Source organism: Balaenoptera musculus, chromosome 16 (genome assembly GCF_009873245.2).
Source record: "Balaenoptera musculus isolate JJ_BM4_2016_0621 chromosome 16, mBalMus1.pri.v3, whole genome shotgun sequence".
In the NCBI taxonomy this organism is placed as follows: Eukaryota; Metazoa; Chordata; class Mammalia; order Artiodactyla; family Balaenopteridae; genus Balaenoptera; species Balaenoptera musculus.
The window spans coordinates 27,100,650-27,114,871 of NC_045800.1; the positions used below are offsets into that span (position 1 = coordinate 27,100,650).

Here is a 14,222-nt window from a genome sequence, read left to right on the forward strand (position 1 = left end):
TGGAATTGCTGGATCATATGGTAACTCTATTTTTAGTTTTCTGAGGAACCTCCATACTGCTCTGCATGGTGTCTGCACCAGTTTACATTCCCACCAGTGTAGGAGGGTTCCCTTTTCTCCACACCCTCTCCAGCATTTGTTATTTGTAAACTTTTTTTTTTCTTGCGGGAGCTTAGTTCGCAGACCAGGGATCAAACCCGGGCCCCTGGCAGTGACAGCACCAAGTCCTAACCACTGGACTTGCAGGGAACTCCCTGTAAACTTTTTAATGATGGCCGTTCTGACCGGTGTGAGGTGGTATCTCATTGTAGTTTTGATTTGCATTTCTCTAATAGTTAGTGATGTTGATCATCTTTTCATGTGCCTATTGGCCATCTGTATGTCTTCCTTGGAGAAATGTCTATTTAGGTCTTCTGCCCATTTTTTGATTGAGTTGTTTGTTTTTTTGTTATTGAGTTGTATGAGCTGTTTGTATATGTTGGATATTAAGCCCTTGGTCACATGGCTTGCAGATATTTTCTCCCAGTCTGTAGGTTATCATTTTGTTTTGTTTATGGCTTCCTTTGCTGTGCACAAGCTTATAAGTTTGATTAGGTCCCATTTGTTTATTTTTGCTTTTATTTCTGTTGCCTTGGGAGACTGACTTAAAGAAAACATTGGTATGATTTATGTCAGAGAATGTTTTGCCTGTGTTCTCTTCTAGGAGTTTTATGGTGTCATGTCTTATATTTAAAACTTTGAGCCATTTTGAGTTTATCTTTGTGTATGGTGTGAGGGTGCGTTCTAAATTCATCGATTTAAATGTGGCTGTCCAGCTTTCCCAACACCACTTGCTGAAGAGACTGTCTTTTCTCCATTGTACGTTCTTCCCTTCTTTGTCGAAGATTAATTGACCATATGTGTGTGGGTTTATTTCTGGGCTTTCTATTCTGTTCCGTTGATCCATATGTCTGTTTTTGTGCCAGTACTAGGCTGTTTTGATTACTGTAGCTTTGCAGTATTGTCTGAAGTCTGGGAGGGTTGTGCCTCCTGCTTTGTTCTTTTTCCTCAGGATTGCTTTGGCAATTCTGGGTCTTTTATGGTTCCATATAAATTTTAAGATTATTTGTTCTAGTTCTGTGAAAAATGTCATGGGTAATTTGATAGGGGTTGCATTAAACCTGTAGATTGCTTTGGGTAGTATGGCCATTTTAACAGTGTTAATTCTTCTAATCCTAGAGCATGGGATATCTTTCCTAAATGGTTTTTTAAACCTTGATTTCCAATTTTTTTGCTAATATATAGAAATAGAATTATTTTTAAATTGACCTTTTTTTCTCACAACTTTGATAAATTCATTTTTTTTTTAGAGTCCTTAGACTTTTCTGTGCTCACAATCATATTGTGTACAAGTAAATTCAGTTTTACTTCTTTCTTTCAAGTCTGTATGGCTTTGATTTCTTTTTCTTTCCTTATTGCACTGTCTAGGACCCCCAGTACAATATTGAAGTGGTCAGAGTAAATATCCTTGACAGATCTTCAGGAGAAAGCATTGGTCTTTCATCATTAAGTAATGGGTTAGCTATAGGTTTTCATAGATTTCTTTATTAGGTTGAGGAAGTTCCCTTCTATCCAGAGTTCGCTGAGAGCTTTTATTATGATGAAGGTTGACTTTTGTCAGTGTTTTTTCTGTATATATTGAGATGATCATATGGATTTTCTCTTTTATTCTGTTAATATGGTGGCTGATTTTTAAATATTAATCCAACCTTATATTCATGGGATAAACCCTTCTTGATCATGATATAGTATTTTATTTTATTTTAATTAATTAATTAATTTGTTTATTTAATTTTTGGGGGGCTGCATTGGGTCTTCATTGCTGCGCAACGGGCTTTCTTTAGTTGCGGCGAGCGGGGGCTACTCTTTGTTGCGGTGTGCGGGCTTCTCATTGTGTTGGCTTCTCCTGTTGCGGAGCACAGGTACTAGGTTTGCGGGCTTCAGTAGTTGTGGCATGTGGGCTCAGTAGTTGTGGCTCACAGGCTCCAGAATGCAGTCTCAGTAGTTGTGGCGCACGGGCTTAGTTGCTCCACAGCATGTGGGATCTTCCCAGACCAGGGCAAAACCTGTGTCCCCTGCACTGTCGGGCAGATTCTTAACCACTGTGCCACCGGGGAAGCACATGATATAGTATTTATAATATATATTTCAGAATTTGAGTTGCTAGTATTTTGTTGATTATTTTTATGTCAGTATTTATGAGGGATATTAGTTCACAGTTTTCTTGTGGTACCTTTGGTTTTGGTATTAGAGTAATGTTGCCTTACAAGATAAGTTAGGAGTATTCCTTCCTCTATTTTTAAAAAGAGTTTGTGAAGAATCACTGTTAGTTCTTGCTTAATGATTAATAGAATTTACCAGTTAAGGCATCGGGACCTGGAATTTTCTTTGTAGGAAGAATTTTTTTTTCTCTTTAATTTTATTTATTTTTTATACATCAGGTTCTCATTAGTTATCCATTTTATACATATTAGTGTATATATGTCAAACCCAATCTCCCAATTCATCACACTACCACCACCACCCCTCCACCACTTTCCCCCCTTGGTGTCCATACATTTGTTCTCTACATCTGTGTCTCTATTTCTGCCCTGCAAACCGATTCATCTGTACCATTTTTCTAGGTTCCACATATATGTGTTAATATATGATATTTGTTTTTCTCTTTCTGACTTACTTCACTCTATATGACAGTCTCTAGATCCATCCACATCTCTACAAATGACCAATTTTGTTCCTTTGTATATATGTACCACGTCTTCTTTATCCATTCATCTGTCCATGGGCATTTAGGTTGCTTCCATGTCCTGGCTATTGTAAATAGTGCTGCAGTGAACATTGGGGTGCATGTGTCTTTTTGAATTATGGTTTTCTCTGGGTATATGCCCAGTAGTGGGATTGCTGGGTCATATGGTAATTCTATTTTTAGTTTTTTAAGGAACCTCCATATTGTTCTCCATAGTGGCTGTATCAATTTACATTCCCACCAACAGTGCAAGAGGGTTCCCTTTTCTCCACACCCTCTCCAGCATTTATTGTTTGTAGATTTTTTGATGATGGCCATTCTGACTGGTGTGAGGTGATACCTCATTGTAGTTTTGATTTGCATTTCTCTAATGATTAATGATGTTGAGCATCCTTTCATGTGTTTGTTGGCAATCTGTATATCTCTTTGGAGAAATGTCTATTTAGGTCTTCTGCCCATTTTTGGATGGGTTGTTTGTTTTTTGATAATGAGCTGTTTGTATATTTTGGAAATTAATCCCTTGTCAGTAACATGGTTTGCAAATATTTTCTCCCATTCCATAGGTTGTCTTTTCATTTTGTTTACGGTTTCCATTGCTGTGCAGAAGCTTTTAAGTTAAATTAGGTCCCATTTGTTTATTTTCGCTATTGTGAAATTTCACTCTTTATTCCTGATAATATTCCTTGTTTTGAAGTCTCCTCGTCAGATATTAATATAGCAATTCAAGTTTCTTTTAATTAGTGTTGATATAGCATGTTTTTTCCCATCTTTTTAATTTCAACCTATTTGTGTCTTTATATCTTAGGTGGATTTCTTTTAGACAGCCCATAGTTGAATCCTGATTTTATATCCAGTTTTACAATCTCTGCCTTTTAATTGGAGTGTTATATTTAATTTATTTATTAATATGGCTGAGTTGAAATCTGCCATCTTGCCTTTTTTTTTTTCTTTTTCTCCCATCTGTTCTTTGTTCATCTTTTTCTTTTTCTGCCTTTGTTTGGATTAACTGAGTATTTTTTTTTTTGCAGGTTTTTTTTTCCTGTCTTTCATTTTCTTTTTTCTTATTTTTTTAACATCTTTATTGGAGTATAATTGCCTTACAATGGTGTGTTAGTTTCTGCTTTATAACGAAGTGAATCAGCTATACATATACATATATCCCCATATCTCCTCCCTCTTGTGTCTCCCTCCCTCCCTCCCTATCCCACCCCTCTAGGTGGTCACAAAGCACCGAGCTGATCTCCCTGTGCTATGTGGCTGCTTCCCACTAGCTATCTATTTTACATTTGGTAGTGTATATATGTCCATGCCACTCTCTCACTTCGTCCCAGCTTACCCTTCCCCCTCCCCATGTCCTCAAGTCCATTCTCTACATTTGCGTCTTTATTCCTGTCCTGCCCCTAGGTTCTTCAGAACCATTTTTTTTTAGATTCCATATATATGTGTTAGCATATGGTATTTGTTTTTCTCTTTCTGACATACTTCACTCTGTATGACAGACTCTAGGTCCATCCACCTCACTACAAATAATTCAGTTTTGTTTTTTTTTATGGCTGAGTAATATTCCATTGTATACATGTACCACATCTTCTTTATCCATTCATCTGTCGATGGACACTTAGGTTGCTTCCATGTCCTGGCTATTGTAAATAGAGCTGCAGTGAACATTGTGGTACATGACTCTTTTTGAATTATGGTTTTCTCAGGGTATATGCCCAGTAGTGGGATTGCTGGGTCATATGGTAGTTCTATTTTTAGTTTTGTAAGGAAACTCCATACTGTTCTCCATAGTGGCAGTATCAATTTACATTCCCACCAACAGTGCAAGAGGGTTCCCTTTTCTCCACACCCTCTCCAGCATTTATTGTTTGTAGATTTTTTGATGATGGCCATTCTGACTAGTGTGAGGTGATACCTCATTGTAGTTTTGATTTGCATTTCTCTAATGATTAATGATGTTGAGCATCCTTTCATGTGTTTGTTGGCAATCTGTATATCTTCTTTGGAGAAATGTCTATTTAGGTCTTCTGCCCATTTTTGGATTGGGTTGTTTGTTTTTTTGATATTGAGCTGTATGTGCTGCTTATAAATTTTGGAGATTAATCCTTTGTCAGTTGCTTCATTTCAAATATTTTCTCCCATTCTGAGGGTTGTCTTTTTGTCTTGTTTATGGTTTCCTTTGCTGTGCAAAAGCTTTGAAGTTTCATTAGGTCCCATTTGTTTATTTTTGTTTTTATTTCCATTTCTCTAGGAGGTGGGTCAAAAAGGATCTTGCTGTGATTTATGTCATAGAGTGTTCTGCCTATGTTTTCCTCTAAGAGTTTTATAGTGTCTGGCCTTAGATTTAGGTCTTTAATCCATTTTGAGTTTATTTTTGTGTATGGTGTTAGGAAGTGTTCTAATTTCATTCTTTTACATGTAGCTGTCCAGTTTTCACAGCACTACTTATTGAAGAGGCTGTCTTTTCTCCATTGTATATTCTTGCCTCCTTTATCAAAAATAAGGTGACCATATGTGTGTGGGGTTATCTCTGGGCTTTCTATCCTGTTCCATTGATCTATATTTCTGTTTTTGTGCCAGTACCATACTGTCTTGATTACTGTAGCTTTGTAGTATAGTCTGAAGTCCGGGAGCCTGATTCCTCCAGCTTCGTTTTTCTTTCTTAAGATTGCTTTGGCTCTTCGGGGTCTTTTGTGTTTCCATACAAATTTTGAAACTTTTTGTTCTAGTTCTGTGAAAAATGCCATTGGTAGTTTGATAGGGATTGCATTGAATCTGTAGATTGCTTTGGGTAGTATAGTCATTTTCACAATGTTGATTCTTCCAATCCAAGAACATGGTATATCTCTCCATCTGTTGGTATCATCTTTAATTTCTTTCATCAGTGTCTTACAGTTTTCTGCATACAGGTCTTTTGTCTCCTTAGGTAGGTTTATTGCTAGGTATTTTATTCTTTTTGTTGCAGTGGTAAATGGGAGTGTTTCCTTAATTTCTCTTTCAGATTTTTCATCATTAGTGTATAGGAATGCAAGATATTTCTGTGCATTAATTTTGTATCCTGCTACTTTACCAAGTTCATTGATTAGCTCTAGTAGTTTTCTGGTAGCATCTTTAGGATTCTCTATGTATAGTATCATGTCATCTGAAAACAGTGACAGCTTTACTTTTTCTTTTCCGATTTGGATTTCTTTTATTTCTTTTTCTTCTCTGATTGCTGTGGCTAGGACTTCCAAAACTATGTTGAATAATAGTGGTGAGAGTGGACAACCTTGTCTTGTTCCTGATCTTAGAGGAAATGGTTTCTTACTGAGTGTTTTTTATGATTCCATTTTATGTCCAATATTGACTTCTTAGCTATACTTCTTAATTTTATTATTTTAGTCGTTGCTCTAGGTTTTACAATACGCATCTTTAACTTCCCACAGTGTACCTTCAAAATATGTTACAGGACTTCATGTAATGTATAATAACCTTGCAGTAGTGTGTATCCATTTTTCCCCCTCTTGTTCTTTGTACTACTGTTGTCAGACATTTTTCTTCTCGGTTTCTAATGAATTTCATATTAGATTGTTACTATTTTTTGCTTTAAAGAGTCAATTATCTTTTTTCCTAGTTTTCAAATTTATGTAAAAGTATTTTATACTTATCTGTGTATTTACCATTTCCAGTAATTTTTATTCCTATTTATAGATCCAGATAATATAATTGTCCTTCTACCAGAAGATCTTCTTTAAACATCTCTTCTAGTTGCAGGACTGTTGGCAACACATTCTCTTAGATTGTTTGTTTGATAAGGTCTTTATTTCACCCTCATTTCAGAAAGATATTTTTGCTGGATATAGAATTCTGGGCTAACAATTTTTTTTCTTTTGGCACCGTATCATTCCATTGTTCTCTGGCTTGTATAGTTATTGACAAGAATTGTGAATTTTTATCTTTGCTCCTCTGTACATAATGTGTTTATCCCCCTTCTAGCTGCTTTTAATATTCTGTCTTTAACATTGATTTTCAGCAGTTTTATTGTGATGTGCCTTATACCTTCCATTTTGTTCCTTATTATGTTCATGGTTGTCTTTAAACACTTGAACATACTTATAATAGCTCTTTAAACGTCCTTGCTAATTCCATCATCTCTTTCATTTCTGGGTCTATTTCTATTCATTGATGTTTCTCTTGGTTATGAGTTACATTTTCCTGCTTCTTGACGTGTCTGATTTTTTTTTTTTTTTTTTAATTTTTGGCTGCATTGGGTCTTCGTTGCTGTGCGTGGGCTTTCTCTGGTTGCGGCAAGCGGGGGCTACTCTTCGTTGCGGTGTGTGGGCTTCTCATTGCAGTGGCTTCTCTTGTTGTGGAACACGGGCTCTAGACGCGCAGGCTTCAGTAGTTGTGGCACATGGGCTCAGTAGTTGTGGCATGCGGCGTCTAAAGCACAGGTTCAGTAGTTGTGACGCATGGGCCTAGTTGCTCCGGGGCCTGTGGGATCTTCCTGGACCAGGCCTCGAACCCATGTCCCCTGCATTAGCTGGCAGATTCTTAACCACTGAGCCACCAGGGAAGCCCAGACATGTCTGATAATTTTTTATTGGATACTGGGCATTGTGAATGTTATATAGTTAAGTGCTGGATTTTGTTATCTTTATTAAATAATGCTGGACTTTATTGAGGAAGATAAGCAAATTATTTGTGGAGCAGCAATGTTCTCTTGAAACTCCTTTTTTCATGTGATGATCTTTTTTTCCAGTGTTATTGAGATATAATTGACATATAGTACTGTTTAAATTTACCACAGTAACTTTAGTTAACATTAGTCATCTCCTATAGGTACAAAGGTGGCAGGGAATGGGGTGTTCCTTGAGATATAATTGACATATAGTACTGTTTAAATTTACCACAGTAACTTTAGTTAACATTAGTCATCTCCTATAGGTACAGAGGTGGTGGGGAATGGGGTGTTCCTTGAGATATAATTGACATATAGTACTGTTTAAATTTACCACAGTAACTTTAGTTAACATTAGTCATCTCCTGTAGGTACAAAGGTGGCAGGGAATGGGGTGTTCCTTGTGATGAAAACTCTTGGGATTTACTCTCTCAATAATTTCCAAATATACCATACAGCAGTGTTAACCATACCATACAGCATGTAGTACATTACATCCCCAGTACTAATTTATCTTATAATTGGAAGTTTGTACCTTTTGACCACCTTCATCCGTGAAATTTCTTTTTATCTTTGTTAAGGTAGGTTTATAGTGGCCTTTAACTCTAGGGCTAGTTTAGTTCTATAATTAAGGTGCGACTGTTCTGGTGCCTCTTTTGAATGCCATATGTATTCAACAGGTACTTTTCATTCTGCTTGGTCAAAATTCATACACCTCCCAGTCCTGTGTGAGCTCTGGGAATTGTTCAGCTTACAGATCCTTAGTCATTTTTTTGTTCGAACTGGTTGAATTTTACCTTATACGTGTGATTCTTACTCAGCAGCAGATTCAGTGGGAACCCTACATAAATTTCTGAAGCTCTGTTCTTTGCCTAACTCTTTTCTTTCTGGTAACCTGCCTCACAAGTGCCAGCCACCTCTGCCTCTCCAAACTCTAGTGTGTCTCCTTAGCCCAGCAAGATTTTCATGCTCACCTTATATTTTCTTTCTCTCAGGATTCCTGTCCTGAACTGCCTTTTATACAATGTATGAAAAGAGGTATTTCTTTCCTAGTTTTCAGTTACTCCATCATGAATGGAAGTGGAAGTCCTGAACTACTTTAAAATATTACAGTATACCCTGAGTTACCCAACTAAATTTTTTAAAATTCATATACTTTTCAGAGAAACTTCCCTTGAATTAACTATTCATATGCATTGTCCATTTTACTTCATTCTCTTTCTTCCTTCCTTCCTCTTTTTTCAGTTACTGGAGGAGAGGGTTTTTTTTAAATAAATTTATTTATTTATTTTTGGCTGTGTTGGGTCTTTGTTGCTGTGCACGGGCTTTCTCTATTTGCGGCGAGCCAGGGCTACTCTTCATTGCGGTGTGCGGGCTTCTCATTATGGTGGCTTCTCTTTGTTGTGGCGCATGGGCTCTAGGCATGCGGGCTCAGTAGTTGTGGCTTGCCGGCTCTAGAGTGCAGGCTCAGTAGTTGTGGTACACAGGCTTAGTTGCTCCGTGGCATGTGGCATCTTCCCAGACCAGGGCTCCAACCCATGTCCCCTGCATTGGCAGGTGGATTTTTAACTGCTGTGCCACCAGGGAAGTCCTAGAGGAGAGTCTTGAGTGGATTTTGGAAACAATATGTTATAGTGAGCATTTTAATATGTTTTTTTGTTTGTTTGTTTGTTTTTTTTTTAATATTTATTCATTTATTTATGGCTGTGTTGGGTCTTCGTTTCTGTGCGAGGGCTTTCTCTAGTTGTGGCAAGCGGGGGCCACTCTTCATCGCAGTGCGCGGGCCTCTCACTATCGTGGCCTCTCTTGTTGCGGAGCACAGGCTCCAGACGCGCAGGCTCAGTAATTGTGGCTCACGGGCCTAGTTGCTCCGCGGCATGTGGGATCTTCCCAGACCAGGGCTCGAACCCATGTCCCCTGCATTGGCAGGCAGATTCTCAACCACTGCGCCACCAGGGAAGCCCTTTAATATGTTTTTAAAGATAATCCACTAAAACATCTCTCTTCCCTTTCCCCATATTTTCCTTCTATTCTTGAGCCAGAGTCCCAGCCTTACATTGATCATTTACAAAGGTTCAACCCTCAACTCTCTTAAAAGAGCAAGAATTGAAACTGAAGCTCTTGGATGGCTGATATTTTGTCCTGATAGTTAACTGTCTTCTTGGTCATCATGACTCTTTTAGGCTATGTCCACCTGGAGAGAATTTTGCAATCTGAATTAGCTGAGTAGGATTAGGTGGTAGGCAAAAGAGAAGAGACTTTGGATTCCTTAATTTTCCCTGTCTTAAAAGATGTGATACTGTTTCAACCAGGCTGCCCATTCACTGGTCAGCTATGCAGCTGACTGCAAACCACACTTAGTTCTACCGGCCCAACTGTTTATGTGCTTACATATGTGGGTATGCCCTTACATGGTGGTTTATCTTGATTCCCCATTTGCTTGTTAGCTCCTTAAAGGCAGGACTTGGGCTTTAGAAGCCTAGAAGAGTGCTGAGAACAGTGCACTGGCTGGGTGTACTGTCTAATTCTAATCTTATCATGAGACTTTTTTTCCCTCCCGGGCCGCGCGCAGCTTGCGGGATCTCAGTTCCCTGACCAGGGACTGGACCCAGGCCACAGCAGTGAAAGCCGAATCCTAACCACTAGACCACCAGGGAACTCCCCTATCGTGCAACCTTGATGAGAGATTCCTTTCCTTTTTGGTTGGGCCTGAGTGTTACTAAATTAGTCCACAAGCATGTTGAATGTTTACTGTTCCTTAGGACTGTGTTAGGCATTGTGGAAAATCTGTAATGTAACACTGGGTGCCTTCCTTCAGGGTGCTGAGAATCTAGCTATGATGCAATTTCAGTGAGGAAATCAGTAGTAATAGCATGTTTGTTTCTTCAGGAGACAGCCTGCCACTCAGCCTGCCTGTACCTGCTAAAGCACAAACCCTAAAGCAGGGTGTTCTTTCCTCCACCAGAAATCCCTCATTGGGAAGCCTGTAGAAGACAGATCTCTTCCAGAAAGTGGGAGAAGGGAAAGGTTGCTCATTTATGGCAGGGGTTGGAATTTCAGGTCCTAAAAAGCAGTTATTCATGGAGTCATTTTAAAATGAAAGAATAATAATAATAACAGGGCTTCCCTGATGGTGCAGTGGTTAAGAATCCGCCTGCCAATGCAGGCGTTCAAGCCCTGGTCCGGGAAGATCACACATGCTGCAAAGCAACTAAGCCCATGCGCCACAACTACTGAGCCTGTGCTCTAGAGCCCACGAGCCACAACTGCTGAGCCTGTGTGCCACAACTACTGAAGCTCATGCGCCTAGAGCCCGTGCTCCACAACAAGAGAAGCCACTGCAATGAAAAGCCCGTGCACCACGACGAAGAGTAACCCCCGCTTGCCGCAACTAGAGAAAACCTGCATGCAGCAACAAAGACCCAACACAGCCAAAAATAAAGAAACAAAAAATAAATAAATTAAAAAATAAAATAAACTTATGAAATGATTCTCAACCCAGTGTAAAATTAAAATAATAATAATAATAACAGCTGTGTTTATTACGTACTGCTTGTGTGTCAAGCGGTATACTTGGCGCTTTATATATATTACCTTATTTAATCTTCTATATGATGAAAGTTATTATTATCCCCGTTTTACAGATGAGGAAACGGGCTCACCCAGCTCCACCCTGCTGCTAGTATGTGGTAAAGCTAGGGTGAGTCCAGGCAGGCTGGCTCTAGAGCCATTCTGTTAACTACGTTATTTTGAAAATTAATAGCTGTTGGTTGAGATTCTTTATCAGGGCCTAGGCACAACTAGACCCAGACTGTGACCCACCAATGTCTTTAATTGGAGAACATCTTTGCATTGCTTTTTTTTTTTTTTTGGCTGCATTGGGTCTTCATTGCTGAGCGGGGGCTACTCTTTGCTGCAGTGCACGGGCTTCTCATTGCGGTGGCTTCTCTTGTTGAGGAGCACAGGTTCTAGGGCGCACGGGCTTCAGTAGTTGTGGCACACGGGCTTAGTTGCTCGGCGGCATGTGGGATCTTCCCGGATCAGGTTATCAAACCCATGTCCCCTGCATTGGCAGGTAGATTCCTAACCACTGCCACCAGGGAAGTCCCTGCAGTGCTTCTTGTTTAGCTTTAACTAATCCTGAATTTGGAAGAATAAATATGGATTATGGAGGAAGAAGAATTGGCTTTTTGCTTCTCTATCATCAGAATTCCCCTTACAAGCTGTCCAGCACGTGACCACCACTTAATTGTGAGAATGCCACTGAAGGGCTGTCCTTAGACTGGTGGGATTGCAAGGTTAGGGAGAGACCTTTATTGCTTCTGGGAGAAAAGAAACACATTAAACACAGTAAACACATAACCAGTTATGGGGAGGGACTGCTTTGGGAAAGTAGAGGAAGAGTGAGAGGCCAGATGAGGTCCTTTCAGAGAAAATGAAAGATTCTAGGAAGCCCACAAGCCCAACAACTGGTGAAAGAAGGTGGGCTGTGCTAGGGTGTAGACTGTTACCTGATTGATTAGGGAGGGATGTCCGCCTAGGAAGGGCCTTTGAAGTTGCCAGGAAGTCAGAAATTGAGGAGGCAAATTATGGTAAAGCCTGAGGCCTTTAGGTACAAGGGTTCTGGGATATTACCCTCTGCCTAACTACTGCCCTTGCTTTGTCCCAGGCCAGTGTTGAGTGTGAGGGAGGCCCAAATGGGACATATTCCTAAAGTCTTAAGCTACAGAAAGGAAGATCCCAGACGAGGAGTGTACCCCTAGTGCTCTGAACTTCTGAATGGGCTGGGGCCCAGACCTGAGCTTAGAATGTTTTCTTCTCTTGGAAATTTAAGAGAAGTGATATGGGCAGGAAATGGCAGGGGCTGGGTGAACACAAGAAAGGGCCAGGGAAGGAGAACGTGACCCTGGGCAATGTCTGGACAAGGGGAGAGCTGAGATCATGCACAAAGTCCAGCCAGGCCTCTGGTTTCCTTCCAAGGAGCTGATAGCTCAGGGGCCTTCTCTGCTTTCACCTCCCTGCAAGAAACTGAACTAAGCTCTTCCAGGAAAAGCCAACTTTATTGGGAAAGAAAAAATCCCTGTTCTGAGCGATATCTTATACCTTCCACTCTGCCCTGGCAAGAAGAGAGAAAGCCCAGGTGATAAGGGCGGCCTTGCCTGAGGCTCTCAGGACATTGCATCTCTTGATGTGCTGTTTCTTCTTCTCAGGAGTTAGCTTTAGCATGGTATTTGTCTTTTGGCACCTGACACCCCTTAGGAAAGGCTGAGCCCAGGTTGCTGGGTCATAGCCATTGCTGAAGCTGCCCAGAATTCAGGGATTGGAAAAGCATGTATTATTTTATTCTGCCTGATTCCTGGGAGCTGGTTCCATCTTGCCTTTTTCTGGAATTTTGCCTTTTTCTGGGCTTGAGCCATTTATTTCTGAGCCAAGACCTTGGCCGTAGATATTTCAGCCACTAGCACAGCCCACGTGCATGAGGGGGCCAGATTACTTCGTGGGTGACTGGCGTTGCTGGGTACTGGTCCTCTTGCCGACAGAGCTGACAAATGGAATTAGAAGCAAAGGAGCCAGCCTATACTAGAGTCTCTGGGACATAGTTTGGCAAAGTGACCTTGAGGAGTGGGGTGTCTGGAGGAAAAGAGCCTGAATCTGGACCAGACCTTTGACCTAGCTGTCCTTCCCAAACTCAGGAACACAAGCCTGTGTTCTCCATCCCTACTTTCTCCTCAGGAATTCTTGGCAGGCAGAAGTGTTTGCCACTAGGTGAAGTCTGCCCTGGCACAAGACTGAACTGGTGAAGGGAACAGCCCAGAGGCACCTTTGTACCCCTCAGGACTCCATTCTCAGTCTTTCTGGTCAGTCCTGACTCTAGCTTATTCCCTTCACCCCTACGTTCTGTTGGAGCTAAGCCTCCCTCATCACACTCCTTCCTCCCAAGACTCCCTACTGAGCTGGGAGCTCTCCATGACATCATACACTTCCCTCCCAGGTCAGATAAAATTGCAAAATAGCTATCACACAGATTGCCACAGTGAAAAATTATTCACTCTCCTGGTCTCTCCTTTCTACCCAGCTCACTTCTTCTAACTTAATGTAGAAGATCTACATCTTCTGATGTAACTAATCATTGTATAACCCAAATATAATTATCTTCAAGCTGGCAAGATAGTACTACACTCTCTAAATACTAGTCTGGTCTTGCTAATAATAGACATGATATATCCAAAATAGTTTTCATTACAGTGGGCAGCAGGGGGCTAGGCTAGTTCACCTCTGAATATTCGTGATGTAACTAATTGTCCTTGTCTTTGATTTATGGTCTGATAAGCCGAAGTCATATCAGGAATGGCTTTGGTAGTCCTTTCCTTCTGGAACCACAGAGATCCAAGGTTCCTGGAGTTAGTGGAGGTCTGAATCCACCCCCATAGAAAGCAGAGGCATAGTAGGAGAGGGACCCCTCATCAGAACAAAAGAGGATGAGATAAGCTCTAGCTTAGTTTAGAAAGTGTCTCCTACACTCCAAGGCTAGGATGCCCAAAAAGTTCCATCCAGGCAATGGATAAGAAGACTGAGTTGGCATTGGGAGATGAAAACAAGTGGCAGATGGTGCTGAGGAACATCCCAGGACTGAAGAAATGTGGTTCCCAGAAAAGGAAAAGGAAGGAGACATTGGCAAAGTCTTACTCAGCAACTGACAGCCTGGCCAGAGAAAGCTGCAGGATATGGCTGAGAACGCATCTTTGGTATCAGGGATACTGAGGGGCTCCGACACTC

At 40.6% G+C, this 14,222-nt stretch overlaps 1 protein-coding gene across 7 annotated transcripts in view; it reads left to right on the forward strand.

The window, feature by feature from the left end:
• The window catches only part of ARMH3 (armadillo like helical domain containing 3), a 185,685-nt gene that overhangs the window by 167,684 nt on the left and 3,779 nt on the right, over nt 1–14,222 (forward strand). The gene's annotated exons all lie outside the window — the stretch shown is intronic.